A 14,299-nucleotide genomic window follows, 5' to 3' on the forward strand; every position below is an offset into this window, starting at 1 on the left:
AGTGACTCTTACATATTACCAAGTCCATCCGCAGCATGAGGTGCAACCTTGGTTATCTCTGGAACACAACTTCTTTGTGCTCCCAGAAAACAATTTCCAGAAGATTTCACCTCAGTGATGCTGGTCTCTTCTTAATCACTGCTAATTCCTTAGCTCCAGCTAACCAGCATCAATTTTCCCAGTAGTTCCTTCCATTCTTAACTCTAGAGCCAGAGGCACATGGCTGAAGCTGCCGAGTTCCGCTGCTTACAGGAACTAGAACATGATCCCCTTGTCACTGGCTTTATGTTTTCTAAATCCTTCACTGCCTAAGCTTGGCTATCTTGGTTCTTGCTCTGTAGATTGACCTTGAATGTAGAGATCAGCATGCTTGTCTCATGGGATTAAAGGTGTGTACCACCATGCCTGGATCTAATTTAGCTGGGTAGGATCTTGCCCCAAGGTCCCACTCCCTTAATCTTTATCTCCTAGAACACAAGATTTTGCTCCATTTCACTTCCTGGTACTCCTTTAATACTCAAACCATATATTTTATATTTTTCCTTTCTAAGCTTGCTATGCTTGTTCAAACTTCTCTTCATGAGACTTAACCAGAGAACAAAGTCTCTGCTGGGATTTTTTGAAACTTCTTTTGTCAATGCAATTAATCCAAGTCTCTTCACCTTAGCCTCAGACAAACCTTTCAGACAAGGGCAAAAAGTAGCCACATTCTTTACCAAAATACCACAAAACCAGTCTTTATGCCACATTCTGAAATTCTTCTCCTTTGAAATCTCTTGGGCCAGGTCAACACAGTTCAAATTACTCCCAGCAACAAAATCTTCCATATTCCTACTAGGATGACCCATTAAGCCCCATTTAAGGCATTCCACTGCTTTCCAAATCCAAAATCCCAAAATCCACATTCTTTCAAATAAAAGCATGGTCAGGCCTATCACAGCAATACCCCACTCCTGGTACCAACTTCTGTCTTAGTTAGGGTTTTACTGCTGTGAACAGACACCATGACCAAGGCAAGTCTTTTAAAAAAACAACATTTAATTGGGGCTGGCTTACAGGTTCAGAGGTTCAGTCCATTATCATCTAGGTGGGAGCATGGCAGTATCCAGACAGGCATGGCACAGGAGGAGCTGAGAGTTCTATGTCTTCATCCAAAGGCTGCTAGTTGAAGACTGACTTCCAGGCAACTAGGGTGAGGATCTTATACCCACACCCACAGTGACACACCCATTCCAAACAGGTCACACCTATTCCAACAAGGCCACACCTTCAGATGGTGCCACTCCCTGGTCCAAGGATATACAAACCATCACACTACATGAGCGACTTCTCTTGATGCTTGGTGTCTGGGTTTCTACCACAGGCCTTGGTGAAGCTGGCAGTCAGGACCCTGGACATGTGACACAAAGAGAGACCTGAGAAGGCGGTCATGTCCCCCACCCAGACTCCATCCTTGCAGCAAGTAATTCTTTCTGAGGGGTGATTTGGAAAAAAAAAGTGCAATTATATTTATTCATTTAATTATTTTCTGAGTTTACTGCCTTCATTGTCCATCTTTATGGAGTCATTGTTGTAAATCATCCACGTTATTCTGCTGTATAATTATTTCCACATACCAGAATCACTTGAACAATCAGCATCATTATTTCTACACATTTACACACAATTTAAGAGGGGGAAAGGCATAGAACAGAAGGGATTTGATGGGAAGAGAGAAGTCTATGTACCTTAGTGTAAAAGGAACCAGGAGCAGACAAGGGTGTGGTCAGACAAAGTGGACCATGGAGAAAGAATCAAAGTTACAACAGAGCCATCCCAATTCTTCTGAGTATCAGGCTGCACTGACCTTTAAGTGGAATTTTGAAGTTAAGTTCTCTCTCTCTCTCTCTCTCTCTCTCTCTCTCTCTCTCCCTCTCTCTCTCCCTCCCTCCATTCCTTCCTCCTTTCTTCCCTACATGTGTATGTATGCTCAGGTGCCTGTGAAGGCCAAAGGTCAATTCCAATTGTCTTCCTCAGTGTCTTCCTTAATTTCTTGCCACTTTATTATTATGTGATAGTTTCTCAGGGAAGCTGGACTTCACAGGTTCAGCCAGAGTTGCTGGCCAGAAAGTTTCAGCCATCCTCTTATCTCTGCCTCTTCAGTGCTAGGATTATAGGTGCATGAGGCTTAACTTGGCTTTTCTGAGGGTGCTGGGGTTCTCAGCCTTGCACAGGAAGTGCTGGCCGACAGAGTCATCTCCTCAACATCTGTTACCAAACATGCGATTTTTGACACCAGAAAACCTGGCTAACTTAAACAATACAAAACAAAACAAAACAAAACATTGTTTACTTAATCTTCGAGGATCTCAGTGAATCCCTGTTGAGCAGGGGTTAATTTGGGAGGTTCTCCGTCAGCTGTTCCTAAACACTGATGTGGATGCCTGTAAACAGATTGCTCTGGCATCTTTCTCAGTGAAACACAGACACATGATACTGCCCACATGTTCCAAATGTTTTCTCTGCATGTTTGGAGAGACGCATTCATTAGCCCGTGTCCTTAAACCTGTTTGTCAGTTCTTCAACTCTGGGTACTGTGGGAAGAAGTTTTGTTCTTTCATTCAACCCCTTAAAAATTTATCATAATTTAAGCATTTATCATTATATGTATTGATGGTATACACAGTGTTGTTATGAGGTACTTTGAATGGGTGCTATACCTGTAAATGATGCCATAGGATGATATTTATATCCAAATAAAAACAGTGGATTATTGGCTATGCTAGGTAATTAAGGAAGACAACATTAAAAAATCCTTTCCCTCAGTTCCATGCAAATGCTTTATTTTGAAATTGGCAGGTAAGTTTCTATTTTTGCTAGTGTCCACTAGTCTTGAAGACTTGAAGACTTTACATCCAAACAGCATTTTTTCAGTCTGTGTACACATGTGTGCAGTGTATACATGTTTGTAACTGGGGATGGCATAAGTCTTTTGAAACCTCAAAGCTCAGCCCCAGTGCCAAACCTCCTCCACCATGTCCACACCTCCTAATTCCCAAACAATCCCAGCAGGTGAGGACCAAGTACTCCAATTTATGAGCCCATAGGAGGTGGTAGGGAAATTCCCATTCAAAACACCACAACTTCCCTTTTTATTCCCTGGAAAGTTAAAAATAGATTTTTCTGCTTGCCTGTGGTGACACATGCCTTTGATCTGCACTCAGGAGGCAAAGGCAGGCAGATCTCTGAGTTTGAGACCAGCCTGGTCTACAGAGTGAGTTGCAGGACAGCCAAGACTACAAAAAGGAAACTCTGTCTTGTAAAAACAGTACACACACACACACACACATTCACGCACACACACACACACATGCACGCACGCACACAGACATTTGACAGTTTCTTTTAAGTTATCCAATGTGTTGGCATACCCTTTCCTAGATGAGCTATCAGCAATTAATGGCTGCAGAAATAGGGAGAACCAGTCTTCTCCAGGGACCATCTCTGCAGGTGTTTATCTAACACACAGTCATCAGCCCTCAAGAGCAACACTAAATGGCCTTGGTGTCTCAGAAGGGCGGGTGTGGTGTGTGTGTGTGTGTGTGTGTGTGTGTGTAATAATAATTAAAGATGAGGCCATGAATTCTGAGAAGGAGTTGGCAGGACAGAAAGGGATAAATGATAAAAATCCAGTATTCATTTAAAATTCTCTAAAAAATCTAAATGAGAAGAATGGGGGCATTGTAACTCAAATATAATGCCATTTGGTGGGACAGGACTGAAGCTGGGAGGGGGATTAAAGAGTGTCTTTTGTGGGGTTATCAGGAACTAATTTTTATGATCTGGCTCTTTGGGGTGTTTTCATTAAGTGGGGTTTTATGGGCAGTGTCATTCTAACGCCAGGGTGGGCTCCCTTGGAGCGGCCAGGGATGGGGTGGGAGCCCTGAGCTATGCCGCAGGGAGACTCAGCACAGAAACCAGTTGTACACACACAGCATTGGAGTCTCTGGTGAGGCTTCCAAGAAGCCGGACAATTAACCACAGAGAATTAGCATCAGTAATTTGGGGGCTACACACCTCACCCCTCTTTCTTCCACATCTTCATTTGATCCTCTTATTTCTGCACCCCAACCATACATAATGAAATCTTTTATTTCCACCCTTCCCAGGCGGATTCATCCCTTCCTACTCCTCCCTCACTTTATCCCTAGCCTCTGTCATTAGATACAGTTTGGCTTGCTTATTGAAGATTTAGCATCCACATAGAAACACATTACACACCATATTTGTCTTTCTGGGTCTCAGTTACTTCACTCAGGATGAGTTTTCCTTGCTCTGTCCATTTACCTGTGAATTCTGCGATTTCACTTTTTAACAGACGAGTAATACTCTATTGTGTACATGTACCACATATTCTTTATCTACTCATCCATTGATGGGCATTTAGTCTGTTTCTAATTTCTGGCTACTTAAGAATAGAGCAGCAATGACCATGGTTGAACAAGTGTCTCTGTAGTAGGATGAAGCATCTTTTGAGTATATGCTCAAGAGTGGTGTAGCTGGACCTTGAGGTAGATCTTTTCCCAGTGTCCTGCCGAACTGCTACACTGATTTCCATAGAGGCTGTGCAAGTTGGCACCCCTACCAGCAGTGGATGAATGCTCTCCTTCCTCTGCATCCTCTGCAGCATGAACTGTCATTTGTTTTATTGATCTTGGCTATTTAGGCCAGTGTCAGATAAAAATCTCAAAGTAGTTCTGATTTGCATTTCCCTGATGACTAAGGATGTTGAACATTTCTTTAAGCATTCCTCAGCCATTTGTGTTTCCTCTTTGAGAATTCTCTATTAAGATCCATATACCATTCTTTAATTATGTTGTTTGTTCTCTTGATGTCAAGGTTCTTGAATTCTTTATATATATATATATATATATTAGATATTAGCCCTCTATAATTGCTAAGAATATTTCCCCATTTTACAGCTTACTATTTTGTCTGAATGATGGTTCCCTTTGCTTTCAGTTTCATAAGGTTTGATTTATTAATTGTTGTTCTTAGTGCCTGTGTTGTTGGTCTTCTGTTCAGAAAGTGTGAATGAATTCAAGACTGTGTCCTACTTTCTATTCTATTAGATTCAGTGCATCTTGTCTTAGGTTGAGGCCTTTGATATAAGTGGAGCTGAGTTCTGTGCACAGTGTAAGTATGGATCTGTTTGGATTCCTCTACTGGTAGCCATCTAGTTTGGGCAATACCATTTGCTGAAGATGCTGTCTTTTTTTCCAGTTTATGTTTCTGACTACTGTATTAAAAATCAGGTGTACATAGGTGTGTGGACTTATGACTGGGACTTCAATTCAATTCCATTGACCAACATGTTGGTTTGGGGCCAATATCATGGTACTTCTATTACTATGGTACTACTGTTACTACTGCTACTACTACTACTATTACTATTGCTGCTGCTGCTACTACTACTACTACTACTACTACTAAATAGTAATAGTGTAATATAGTTTGAGATTGGGGTGGTGGTGCCTCCAGAATTTTCTTTTACTATTTAGAACTGTTCGAGCTATCCTGGATTTTTGTATGCTTCCATATTAAGCTGAAAATTGTTCTTTCAGTTTCTGTGAAGAATTATGTTGGGATTTTGCTGGGGATTGCATTAAATCTGTAGGTTGCTTTTGGTAGGTGTATTAGTCAGGGTTCCCTGGAATCACAGAACCAATGAAATGGTTCTGTCTTAGGTAGGGTTTTACTGCTGTGAACAGACACCAGGACCAAGGCAAGTCTTATAAAAAGCAACATTTAATTGGGGCTGGCTTACAGGTTCAGAGGTTCAGTCTATTATCATCAAGGTGGGAGCATGGCAGTATCCAGGCAGGCATGGTGCAGGAGGAGCTGAGAGTTCTATGTCTTCATCCAAATGCTGTTAATGGAAGACTGACTTCCAGGCAACTAGGGTGAGGATTTTATACCCACACCCACAGTGACATACCCATTCCAACCAGGCCACACCTATTCCAACAAGGCCACACCTTCAGATGGTGCCACTCCCTGGTCCAGTGATATACAAACCATCACATTCCACTCCCTGGTCCCCATAGACTTGTTCAAAAACATGAGTCTATGGGGGCCATACTTAAACATAGCATAATGCAAAATGCATTTAGTCCAACTTTCAAAGTCCTCATCGTCTATAACAGTTGCAACAATGTTAAAAGTCCAAAGTTCAAGGTCTCTTCTTAGATTCATTCGACTTAATTAACTGTAATCCCCAAAGCAAGGCAGGAAACCAGCTGGGCAAACTCCAAACTCTGCATCTCCATGGCTGATGTCAAAGCGGTCTTCAGATCTCCACTCCTTTTTCATCTTTGTTGACTGCAACAAACTGCTTTCTCCTGGGCTGGTTCTACTCCCTGTTAGTAGCTTTCCTCAGCTTATATCCCATGGCTCTGGCATCTTTAACATCTGTGAGTCTCCAAGGCAATTTCAATGTTACAGCTTCTTGTTTCAGTGTCTAGGATTCCACTTGATCTTTTGGACTCCTCCTAAGGGCTGGCCTCACTTTTCCAGCTCTGCCCTCTGTAGCACTCTAAGCTCAGGATGATCCACTCCACTACGGCTGCTGTTCTTGGTGATCATCCCATGGTACTGACATCTCCAATACACTGGGGTGTTCCACTCCAACTAGGCTTCACCAATAGCCTCTCATAGGCTCTCTTCAGGGTGCCAAGCCTCAAATTCTTTGCATGACCCCTTCAGTCCTGGGCCATCAACTACAGCTGAGGCTTCACCTTCTCCAATGGCCTTCCCTGGCCTCTCACAGTGCTAAGCCTCAGCTTCTCTCCATGATCCCTTCATTCCTTCACAAGCAGTACCACCTGAGTGACTCTTACACATTACCAAGTCCAGCCACAGCATGAGGTGCAACCTCGGGTATCTCTGGAACACAGCTTCTTTGTGCTCCCAGAAAACAATTTCCAGAAGATTTCACCTCAGTGATGCTGGTCTCTTCTTAATCACTGCTAATTCCTTAGCTCCAGCTAACCACCATCAATTTTCCCAGTAGTTCCTTCCATTCTTAACTCTAGAGCCAGAGCCACGTGGCTGAAGCTGCCGAGTTCTGCTGCTTACAGGAACTAGAACATGATCCCCTTGTACTATTACATTACCATTAGCTTTATGTTTTCTAAATCTTTCACGGCCTAAGCTTGGCTATCCTGGTTCTTGCTCTGTAGATTGACCTTGAATGCAGAGATCAGTATTCGATTAAAGGTGTGTACCACCATGCCTGGATCTAATTAAGCTGGGTAGAATCTTGCCCCAAGGTCCCACTCCCTTAATCTGTTATCTCCTAGAACAACAAGATTTTGCTCCATTTCACTTCCTGGTACTCCTTTAATATTCGAACAATTTATTTTATATTTTGCCTTTCTAAGCTTGCTATGCTTGTTCAAACTTCTCTTTGTGAGACTTAACCAGAGAACAAAGTCTCTGCTGGGCTTTTTTGAAACTTCTTTTGTCAATGCAATTAATCCAAGTCTCTTCACCTTAGCCTCAGGCAAACTTTTCAGACAAGGGCAAAAAGTAGCCACACTCTTCACCAAAATACCACAAAACCAGTCTTTATGCCACATTCTGAAATTCTTCTCCTTTGAAATCTCTTGGGCCAGGTCAACACAGTTCAAATTACTCCCAGCAACTAAGTCTTCCATATTCCTACTAGGATGACCCATTAAGCCCCATTTAAAGCATTCCATTGCTTTCCAAATACAAAGTCCCCAAATCCACATTCTTTCGAATAAAAACATGGTCAGGCCTATCACAGCAATACCCCACTCCCAGTACCAATTTTTGTATGCTTCCACATTAAGCTGAAAATTGTTCTTTCAGTTTCTGTGAAGAATTATGTTGGGATTTTGCTGGGGATTGCATTAAATCTGTAGGTTGCTTTTGGTAGGTGTATTAGTCAGGGTTCCCTGGAATCACAGAACCAATGAAATGTCTCTCTATATTAAGGGGATTTATTGTAATGACTTACAGTCTGGAATCTGACTAACCCAATAATGGGCGGCTGTGAATGGGAAGTCTGAGAATCTTGTAGTTGCTCAGTCCCATGAGACTAGTTGTTTCAGCTGGCCTTCTGTATAAGCTGGAATCCTGAAGAAGTAGGTTCCAACAGATGTGCTGACAAGTAATTGCAAGCAAGGGAAGGAGAGTGAGCCTTCCTTCTTCCAATGTCATGTAGGCCTCCAGCAGAAGGTGTGGCCCAGATTAAAGGTGTGTACTACAGCACCTGGATCTGGAGTTTGCTTTGTCCCAGTCTGTCCTTGAACTCAGAGATCTGCTTGCCTTAGTTTCCTGGGATTAAAGGCATGCACTATCTGGCCTGGGCCTAAGCTTTTCATAGCCACTATTCCTCAATATCTCCATGTCAAGATCTGGGTCAAAAGTCTGTGTCTTCTAGCCTTAAGATCTGGATCACAGGTGTACTCTCCATTTTTGGATTGTAATTCATTCCAGATATAGTCAAGTAGACAACCAAGAATAGCCATCACAGTAGGATAGCCATTTTCACCATATCAATACATCTTCTGATTTTATTTAATTTCTTTCTTCAAAGACTTAAAGTTTTTGTTGTACAAGTCCTTGATTTGATTGACTAGAGTTACCTCAAGATATTCTATATTATTTGATTTGAGGCTATTGTGAAAGGCGCTGTTCCCCTGATGTCTTTCCCAGTCTGTCATTTATCATATAGGAAGGCAGCTGATTTTTATGAATTTTTATGATTTTTATGAATTAGCAATTGAATTTTATTTGTCTAAATCTCATGTCTTGCTCTTAAATGTTCAGTGCCCACCAGAAAGGGGATTTAGCTAGGAACTGAATGCTTATTTTCTGTTTTCTTGTTTAGATGCTGAGTTTTATGATGCCTACACTCGAACTTGTGATTTTATTAAAATTTCTATTTTTGTTACCTTATTTTCTTCCTAACAAAACTGTATGGTGCCTTTGGTTGTCACTGAGCTCAACCTTCTAATCTTTACTTCAACTACTTAGTGTTCTTCAAAATAACTTCCCACCCCTGCATCTTTGACATGGCCTTGCTCCATGGTCATTCATCTCCAATGTCCAGATCAAAAGCCACCTTCCCAAAAACTCCTCAAGTATTTGGCCAATCAGAGTAAATAAATGAATTCCTAAGGCCCTTAGAAGAGGTCACTCCCTTTCTCAAGAGCCCTAAGAATGAACTATATGAAATTCACCAACCCCTTCAGAACATAGGGTAGACATTAGCTTCTAAACCCTTCAGGGCAGGGACAACCAGCGAATCCCTCAATTCCCCCTAAGTGGTCACTTTCTTCTCACTGGCTTTCAGGCTGTAGGAAATTTCTATCAACTGAAATATCAACTTTTGTTTTGTAGATGTATAGAAAAAGTTAAATAGTTCAGCAATTTCCAACTTGCCTGGCTTGGTAGTTTCTGAAGAATCTGGAAACAAATAATTTGCATACTGTAGACCTACCTCCTGGAAGGTACAGTTCCTGAAATCCAAATGGAAATCAACTCTAGCTGTATTAAGAGCTGAGGTATGTCCCAGGTGTCTTTTAGGAGAATACCTTTTTCTTTCTTCCCCAAAGGCCCCCAAAGACCTTACAGTTCTTCTATCTACCATGAATCTCATCTTGGAGATGACTCTTATTTTTTCCTAGCACACGGTATTAGGGATACAGTCAGGAGTTGAGTGACCTATAAAAGTCTAAGGTACTCTTCAGTCTCACTTCATTTTATTGCTTCTTTCGAGGTTCCTGACAGCATAAATATACAAGGTCATCTCCCATGATCTCAGAAAGCATCTTATTATTTAACAAACACTTGTATAGTGGTTACTATGGGTGAGGCTCTGCTGTAAGCATTCAACAGATATGAGCTATTTCATCCCGATGCATGCTCAAAACCCTATCTCTGGCCTAAACTGGCCATGACCATGAGCTACACGGTCATAGAGATAGAAAGTCACAGCTTGTTTTATACTGTTTGGTGAACTTGATATTTTGTCTCTTTTATCTACTGTAAAAGCCATACCATGGAGTGGTCATCTCAGTAGATCCTGTAACATGCCCTGTTCACATAATCTGGTGCCAAAAACCATGCATAAAATCTGTATGCTGAACTCTCTCCATCTGTAAAATGCATCCTGAAGGGATTACCTTAAAAATAGATTAGATGATACATGCAAATCATGGAGTCTGGGGACCAATGTCTTTCACAATTAGTGGCTATAATGACAATGATGAAAACAGAACAACAACAACAACAATAACAACAACCCCCAAAACCAAAATCATGTTCCCTGAGTGAATTATCTGTGGACTTGTGGGATCAGTGAATGAGCAGAAGACTGTCTACAATGGTCTTGGTATATGTGATTCCATGACCTTAGATCTGTTAGCTATTGAAGTGTGGAGGGGAATGCTGTTGAACCAGAGGTCCTACGAGAAGAGTCTTAGAGACTGTCCAGACAGAAGGCTTAGCTGGGGTGTATTTGTGTCTCTGGTTGTTTTTCTTCTCTACAGAGACCTTGTGTTTTCTAACAGTCTATTAGATAATTAGGCAATTACTCCATTAGACAATAACCATATGGTGTTTTGAATGAGTGAGTTTATTAAGTATAATGAAAGCCAAAGTAAAAAAATAAATAATAGGGAGATAGGTAAGTAGACAGATAAATAGGTACGTAGATTAAGTGATGCTCTAAATATCCAGCAGAAATTGACAGAGGAAGTCGTAGACAGACAGTCAGCTAGATTTCTTGATAGAGAGAAGGATCCTTGGCAAAGCAGTTTTCCCCTGAGAATTCCAACCAAAAGAATAGCTAACAGCAGAGAGCTAACCAAAGACATGGAGGGTTATAAATGCACAGCAGAAACTAACTGGGGAAACACTGTGAAGATAGCCAGGTAGAGTTCCCAGCTACGAGAGTCTCTAACAGAGCAGGTGTACTCATGGATGAGGCTTCCAAATTAAGCAGAAATAGCAGCAGAAAGAACTTACATCATCAAATTGGGTGCTCACAGTATGAAACAGAAACTGACATGGGAAGTTGAAGAAGTCATCTGGGGTTTCTAATTAAGCTTTTTCTCCTAATGGATGACTTTTCCGTGGCTGAACTTCTGACCTCTCTTTCCCTCCACAGACATTGTTATAGCAGGGGATAAATAGTGGTACCCTCTGTTGGAAGTGATGTTTACCTTCTAGCTGTTCTCAAGGGCACAGTGTCTTTACTCTTGTGGTAATTTGTTACTCTCTTCCCTGGCAGAGTTAGCAGTAGGTAGCCCATCCCAAGACAAGGGATCTTAGGGAACACAGTGACAGGAGCATACTTAGGTCTGAAATGGGGAAGGAACCAACCTCACTTCTAAATCCAGCTTCTCGGTGAACTCAATCAGTACATGAAAACTTATCACTCTTGGTAGTTTGGATGAAAATGGGCCCTATAGGTCCAGGAAGTGGCACTATTAGGAGATGTGGTCTTGTTGGAGGATCCTCTCCCAGACTCCTCAAACAATATTTCATCAGTAAATTGTTGGACCCTACAATTCTTTTACTGGTCCATGACTGATTATTGACAGGAACAGTCTTCTGAAGGCCCAGTATCCATGGCACTGTGAGCTCATGATTACAACGCCTATGCTGTTCTCAGAGGCTGACATATCTCAGCCCCTCTACTTGTCTTCCAGCTTTTATATTCCTCTCCTTCTCTTCTCTGCAATGTTCCCTGAATCTCAGAGGGTGTGGTAGAGATGCCTTGTTTAGGGCTGAACCCTCATCTGCCATTCATCTTGGCATCTTGGGCAACTATGTATCTCTCCATTCATTGCAAATAGAGATTTCTCTGAGGCTGGGAGTCTCTTCTGCTTATGGGTAGAAGAGGACATTAAGATGGCAATTCAATTCTTTTTCAGTTTAGCTAAACAGAAGTAACAAGTTCCATGTTGGGCCTTTGACCTGTCCAGACAGGGATTATTAACTGGTTTACAGTACAGGCATGGATTCTACCTTGTGGAACAGTTCTTAGTACAAACAAAGAGCATTTGGTTGTCCCTATAACAGCTGTACAAGTGTTGCTCAGGGGTGCACATCTTGCCTAGCCCATTGGCTTCATAGTTCATAAGGTTCACAGCTAGATAAGACCACTGATGCTTCTTGACCCCCTAGAAATCTGCATAGATCCTCCCAGCACTTTAAAGAATTGGAGTAAAAGTCTACAGGCCAGTTCCAAATTGTTTTCTCAGAGATGTGTGATGTCTTCAGCCATAGAGTTATATTCTTTTGTTTGGGTGTATATTCAGGAAGACTGATTAGTCTGTATTGTTTGAGGGACCTTCCTGACCACAATTCCTACAGAAGGCATCTCATATCTAGTATTCCTGGCACTGTGAGTTTTGTTTAGTGACCCATTGCTTCTAAGAGTAGCATTGTTTAGTCATGCAGACTATGCCACTTCAATATCTCTCTTTTATATACATTAACTGGGTCATAAGGCAGTGGATTTCCATATGACTTTTCACACACCCTTCATTTTGGTTAACATACATCCCTTTATCTCTTCAGTCCCCTTGCCTCCCATTTAATCTTTTTATGCCCAATATCATCCCTCTCTGGCTACCTAGGACAGTAGCCATCCCTTCCTCATCCACAGAGAGAAGAAAACATTTCAAACCTGTTTCTTTGGTGGAAATGAAGATGGACTGGAATCTTGATTAAGGGCCTATTGTGTTTCCTGGAAAAAGACATGAAGAGGCTGGAGTCCACGATGACACAGACGAGCCTGAAAGGCATACACTCTTTGGTGTTGACATGTCACTTTAGACTCATTCTTTCTCTGAGGTCTGGGACTCTTGGTCGTCCTTGCACTTGTGCAGGCTTCTTGACCTCTGGTCCAGAAGGCATGAAATTGTTGGGGGATTCAGACACCAAAGAGCCTTCCCAAGCCCTCTCCCTAACCTACAAGTTCACAACCTGAGTAATGCATTAAGTTTCACAGGTGATATTATTTTTTCACCATTTACCTCAGATGTAAGCTGATTTTGTTGAGGAGTGTGGATTTAGATCTTATAGGTCTCAGAGCAGTATATGCTAAGTTCGCCTGTGACAGCATCGATGGTTGTGATATGGGGATAAATTTTACTCATGTAGTTCTTGGGGGAACTGGGTTTTCATTGACTCTAGATGATGCTTGGAGAGCTATTGCCAATACTTAATAAGGATACATAGGATTCAGCTCTCAAAGCCACACTTAGGACTTGAGTTTGCAGGCTCTTGTTGGGAGCCAAGGAAAGTCCCTGGCATAAGCTTTAAGGGCAAGATTCCATATCTGCTTTCTCAGACTCAGTGATGGGGATTTGGATGGATATATATTGGGCTGTACAGTACTCTGGGTCCCTGTGTCTTTCATAGCATGTTGGAAATTTGTATCTGTGCTTGGATAAGAGGGAGCATGGCTGGAAAGTTTAGTCCTTACTTTCCAACTTGACCTTCCTGGTCCTTCTTATTGTTGCCAATGTTCTGCCTACCTACTCTACCCTGCTGGTGCTCAGAGTCAACCAAGTGAAGGCTTCACAGAAATTTGCTCCTGTCTCCCTCCAGATGATTCTTTCTAGGGATCTGCTCTCCCAGGAAGTGGCTCTCCTGATTTCAGAGCTAAGAGGATTCCTGCATTCTGCCAAACTAGGGCAGAACTAGATAGTCTGCTGTGAAACCTGGCTTCCTGACCCATGTGTCCTCTGATCTCAACAACCAAGTGTACAGCCTTATCTCCTAACCAAATTGCCTGGCAAACATCCTCTGACTGTCCATGTTGTCTCTCATGGTATGAGTGTGTGAGCATGGGTGTGTGTGTGTGTGTGTGTGTGTGTGTGTGTGTAGACACATTGTGCATTTGTCTTTGGTGGTATGAGCATAATCTTTCATTATCCTATTAGAACTCTCAGATCTGTGATGATGCTCCACCCTCCCCAACAGCTTTCTGCCATGCTGGATCTCAAAGCACACTTCCTCAATGGACTTAAGGAATCAGTGATGCCAATAATTATTGATCTATGTGTTCTGAGTAAAGGATATAGGGCTTTATCTATCATTTCATATTTTCAGGGGTTTTATTATTTGAGTAACTTAATTTGATGGGTGAAGGTCAAGAGACATGCACAAGCCTTATAACAATCACTTAAGGTCAAAAGCCATTCAGTGACCAAGTTAGGATGAAAACCAAGAGTGACCTACATCTGCACTGCTTCCTTGGCTACAGTTTCCA

The sequence above is a fragment of the Mus caroli genome, unplaced genomic scaffold, assembly GCF_978045245.1.
Source record: "Mus caroli unplaced genomic scaffold, Mus_caroli_1 scaffold_11, whole genome shotgun sequence".
Lineage (NCBI taxonomy): Eukaryota > Metazoa > Chordata > Mammalia > Rodentia > Muridae > Mus > Mus caroli.